This window comes from Dermacentor silvarum, chromosome 1 (genome assembly GCF_013339745.2).
Source record: "Dermacentor silvarum isolate Dsil-2018 chromosome 1, BIME_Dsil_1.4, whole genome shotgun sequence".
NCBI lineage: Eukaryota > Metazoa > Arthropoda > Arachnida > Ixodida > Ixodidae > Dermacentor > Dermacentor silvarum.
Window position 1 is genome coordinate 452,152,404 of NC_051154.1, and position 5,595 is coordinate 452,157,998.

At 46.5% G+C, this 5,595-nt stretch overlaps 1 non-coding gene across 1 annotated transcript; it reads right to left on the minus strand.

The window, feature by feature from the left end:
- Positions 1-2,984: 2,984 nt before the first annotated feature.
- On the minus strand, positions 2,985-3,056 carry Trnaa-cgc (transfer RNA alanine (anticodon CGC)). The gene has a single exon. It is a non-coding gene; the product is annotated as a tRNA-Ala (tRNA).
- Positions 3,057-5,595: the final 2,539 nt, after the last annotated feature.

Genomic DNA, 5,595 nt, shown 5'->3' on the forward strand with positions numbered 1-5,595 from the left:
AGTACCGCAGTGCCGAGTGGTTTCGCAGAAAACTTAAATAAAACTATTTGTGTTAAAAATTAACTGTTTTTCTACAATTATTCAAAATAATTACATTGTAATTTAGTTTTATAAACATTTTTATACAATTATTTGTTTTTAGGTTTATTTTTCTTCTAGTTTCGTTTTCTATCGTGGTAGGAATTCAAATTACACGTTTGCTTGAAACCATACATTCTTCTCTTTTTCAAAGTATTTGAAAATGCCATTATTTTTTGTCCGCATACATCCAGCATTTCGCCATCAGCATCTTAAAAGAACATTGATATTATTTTAATTTGTTTGGTCAGTGCGCGTGCATTTCACCGCCGTCATCCTCATTATGAAGATGATTAAGATACCTGGATGAACGCGCACTGCTGGAGTTGATATCAGACCGTCGCTTGAAACATGAAGAAGCAGAAATTCTACCGTTGTGCGTGTTACCTAAGCAGTGACATCGCAGTCCCGGAATTGGACATGAGGGTCAATTACTTCGGAAGGAAGGCCTTCCTACGACAGTTTGACGAGGTGCGTTCTTGACACGCGTACCCCAGACATACAGCCGAAAAGGAGCTTTGGGCTGCAACCTGTCGGCAACAAGCTTTTTCGCGCCTTCTTGCTTTGCTTAACTAGACCGTGGGCCGGCAGACGTACGCCTGTTATGCATTGCCCTTGCGTGATTAATGGCCTGAATAATTATGACGTACGCAAAGCGCATCGCTATCTCCAGCTCCGAAGTCCTTGCTAGTTGATGTGATGGGCACAAGGTGTTCTCAGATGAACGGGTCACTCATAGAAATGAATACAAGGGCGGTATTCCCGGCCCTCACTGAATACTTCTGCGAGATTTCGCGTACCTGACTTGCCAAATGAGCCGAACTCTACGACAGCATTCACATGTGCCTGCTTGGCACTGTGCCAAGCTTAGAAAGCGTTGTAGTGGTCGCACTTTCTGAACTCTATGGTACCAAGAATGAAATCTTTCGCGAGAGTGAAAATATCCCCGAAAGTGATTGTCAGAGAATACCACGAATGGACTCTTCCAGGCTACGTAATTAAATGCACTCAAACTTCCCAAGCAAGTATAGCAATGTTCGGCGGTGTCCCTTGCTTATTATAATTCCTTGTTGTGAAAGAAATGCTGGCGCCGTCTGTTGTTTTAGAAGGCGAGGCAGCTCCACATTCGTAGCAGTCGTCTCCGCGGCGGGAATTTTGAGCACGAACCCGTTAGTGCAGCTTTACCAACTGCTTATCTGAGAAATAAGCCACCTGCGTCCGTGTGTTGACGGAATGAGCATGGAAAATTAAGGAACCAGCGTACGAACCAGTGAAACGATACAGTTGGTGCCGAAACTTAAGTTTGTGGGGCAGATATGGGCGAAGAGGAGGGACGCGGGCACAGATAAATGTAGGCCTGAAGTACACCATTGGAAATGTATCTTTGCTATAGATTGTACATCATGATGGAATTCAGAGATGCACTCTACACAATATACGTGTACTTTGTCGAGAGACGTTGTACAGATGCTACGTGTGTGTATTTAGAAACACATGCATGTACTATTTCCAATTCATTTCTGTTTTTTTTTTTTTTTTTTTTTTTTTTTTTTTTTTTTTTTTGTCTATTCGGCTTGAACAGCCACTGAACAGGTACGGATACGCCTCGCCGGAACAGAAGCAAGCAATTATCAAGCAGGTAAGACACGTGGAAGAGTTTAAGGCCAACGGTTGAAGGTTCATGCATAGGCAGAGCGCTTCACTGGAAGAAGCTATTTATGACGTTTACATCACAACAGCTCGAACTATTTTCTCGTCGAGACTTATTCTCAACGTTGGACGTCAGGATATATTTTATGCTTCACTAATCACTTCACTAATCACAATTAACAGCATTGATGGTCATGTTATGATGCAAAGCGTAACCGTTTGCTATAGTAGCCATTTAATTGCCCGCGGCAAACACCAGTTCAGATATGACCTCAAATGTCTTCAAAATGTGCGGCAAAATGCATTACTGTTCCAATGGACATTTTTCCTGAACTTCCTGGCGCAGAAAATGCTAGCTGGAACACGAATATTTTTCGCCACACATTTTCTCAGAACCAAATTAAAGAATGAGAATTTTGGCAAAACATTTATCGCTAAAGTTGTTAATTCAATTCAACTTTAAATCATTGTATATATCATCATTTTTATATCCATTTGTGACTTGACGTCCACCATCATGAATAATATGCAGTCAAAAGAAAAAAAAAAAAAAAGATAGTGTCTTCATCTATTCCGTGCTGCGCATATGTATATAGTATTAATCTTTCCACTGCCGAAATTAGAGCCAATTCTCTCGAGCCGAACATAATAAAACGTACTTGTAACCGCACAACTCAGTCTGCATATGTCACAATGGGCGGTGTATCGTCGGTGATGTTGCTTTTTGATATGCTGTATCGGCATGGTTGCTTAACAAGGAGAACCATGTATACATATATAACAGTATTCATGCTAAGGTAATTTAGTTATAATTTATTTGTTATCAACGTAAATTGACATCGATGTGAATTGCATAACCATGTGCAGGCATGATTACATATGTTATACGGCGTATATGAACATAGGTCAATTGAAAGACTATAGGGCGCAATTTTGTAGCGACACCTTTTCCGAGGCTATTCCTTTTCGCAATTCTCGTGCTTCGTCAGTGGTTAGAGCGACGCTCCGCCCGCGTTATCAACATTATGATCCGCCGGCCATGAACGGTGGATGAAGAGTGGCATAGAATCAAGCGGGAGGCATCGCTAAAATATCGCAGCCTAGGACACAGTGCACTGATCCCTAAAATCAGCGATTGTCATTGTGTCCTTTGTTGCTAAAGTAATTTTCTTGCAAATAAATAAATTTAATGACGAATAAAAACGTAAAAATTAGTCCTTTGCTCAAAAAAAAAAAAAAAAAAGCAGTGCCACTTATGGAGGTGCCGGGGTTCGAACCCGGGGCCTCTCACATGCGAAGCGAGCGCTCTACCACTGAGCTACACCCCCAGGACAGGAACGTAGTGCCTCGATAAGGTGGTCATGTGGGTGGACCTTGTAGACCAATTGTTAAAAAAAAAAAAAGAAGAAACAAGTGCCAATGAATGGAGGTGCAGGGGTTCGAACCCGGACATGCGAAGCGAGCGCTCTACCTCTGAGCTACACCCCCCGGCGAGCGGTAGCGGCATCAATGTTCAGGCAATTGCTTGAGTTGTGCAGAGTGCTCATGTTCTGCAACCAATGCGCTTCCAGAGACGAGAAAGAGGGAGAAACAAGACGAAAATGGAATCCCAACATAACAGCCCAATCCCAATAACAATAGCAAATAAAATAATTTACTGCGGTCTCTTCCTTAGCTAGGGAGCACTACTAGGGATTTTCGGGGATGCTTGTGTATGTGCGTGTGCCTAGCGTAGATAGTGCACCGTCCTTGAGAGAGAGAGAGAGAGAGAGAGAGAGAGAGAGAGAGAGAGAGAGAGAGAGAAAGAAAATGTGCCGGTAAAGCGAGCATTCAAAACAGTGCGCATAAAATCGTTGTTTTTCTTTTTTTTTTCTTTTTTCTTAGTCTTCTTTTTAATACTTCATTCGCGTAGCATCCGACTCGGTTAGGATGGCTAGAACTCGGTTGAACGAAATTACGTCCATTCTGTGGAGCAGTGACTGCAGCCAAGCGGAATGGGCGGATCGATATGCGGAGCGGGCGAGAGGGCCGGCCGGGACACCATACAGGTTTTTGGCACTCTCCGGTCGGTGGCGAGTTGGGGCGGCAGCTTTTGCGAGCGAAGGTCGCGATGCCGTGCAGGAAAAATAAAGACGTCCCGACACCCGACCGAAGAGCCTCGATCTCGCATCAGCGGAGAGAAAGCGAGTGCCCGTCAAGAAGTTCTTGACGAGAGTTCTTCATGCTATAGGTTTTGCTTAAAGCTCATTCACACTAGACCAACACGACACCGATTTCGGACTGCCGACTGTTGGCGACAGCGTTTTCCGTCTTGTAAACTGCTGTCGCCAACAGTAGGCAGACCAAAATCGGTGTAGTGTCGGCCTATAGTGTGGATGCGCCTTTAGGAACAGTGCATAAAGCGTTTATTTCTTTCTTTCTCCCCCCCTCGGTAATACAGCATTAGGAGTGGCAGGATAAGAGGAGACGGCACACTATATTGTCACCTGTAGTAGTGGGAATAGGGCAAGCGCAGAGGCGCAAGAAGAAAGAAGTGCGCGTGCTAACCGCCCCGCTAAAGGCGGCGAGAGAGAGAGAGAGAGAGAAAAGACTTTATTCGAGGTCAGACTAAGACCTATAGATATTCCTCCGCCAGGAGGACCATGGCCAGCTGGTCGGCGAAGGCCGCCGACGCCAACCACACCCGCCAGTGGGGAGGTGGGGGGTTAGGGTAGTGAGGGGATTGTAGGGCTGCGGGGCAAGAGAAAAGGATGTGCTCTACATTTGCGTACGTAGAGGGGCAGTTGGGACATGAGGGGTCTGAGCGGTAACGATAAAGGTATAGGCGTGCTGGAGTGATCAAGGTGTTGAGCTGGATGGCCCTGAGGGTGCGTACTTGGGCAGTGGAGAGACGAGGGTGTGGTGGCGGAAGCGTCTGCAATGAATGCCGGAGGTGTTTGTAGTGCTGCTTCAGAGTTTCTTATAAAAGTGTGCCTCGTCCGCTATGGGCGGGCAAGGCCAGGGGATCGTCGGCGCCCGGCTATTAATCTCGCGGGCAAGCTCATGAGCGAGCTTATTGCCGATAATCCCCGCATGACCTGGCACCCACACCACAGTGACCAAAGCAGGGGAGAGAAGGGAGAGAGCGTCAGAAAGGTCGTCATGAAGATTATCGGGAAGTCTGTTGTCGCGAAGAGCCCTGATTGCCGCCATGGAGTCCGAGCAAATGCGATACCGAGGAGAGGGAGGAAGAAGGGTTAGTTCGTGCGTTGCGTGAACGATCGCGGCCAATTCAAGGGATAGAGAAGAAGTAGGAAGTGAGAAGGGGCCAGCGGTGGAAGTGATGGGAATGCCAAGGGGGGTCGGCATTGTCACACAAGCAGTGGAGCCATGAGTTTGGTAATACGCTGTGTCGACGTAGCATGTGACAGTGTCCGGTGGAAAAGGGTCGTGGAAGTGAGCGCGGGCTTGTCGTCGTCCCTCATGAAGATGTGGGGTCATATTAGAGGGAATAGGGGCACAGCGGAGATTGCTGGGAAGAGGTCATTGAGGAGTGTACAGAGGAAAGTCAATGGGCCGGATGCCAGCCCGCTGCAGTAGCCAATGACCCTGCGCAGAGCAGGATAGGCGGCCAAGTTGTCGATCCTATGGAGGCACAAGAGCTCTGAAAGGGGAAGAAATAAGCCTGTTGCGTATAGTTTGGCTGTGGATGCGTGTGTCGGAAGATGTAGGGCAGCTTTATAGAGAGTGTTTAAAGCCGATTGAATGCGATGCATTTGCGTCTGCGTAAGTGTGCAGTATGGCAGGGAATAAAGGATTTTGTTCAAGGCAAAAGCTGTTACAAGTTGATTGGCTCTGCATTCGTCGAGACCGCCGCGCCGCCTGACC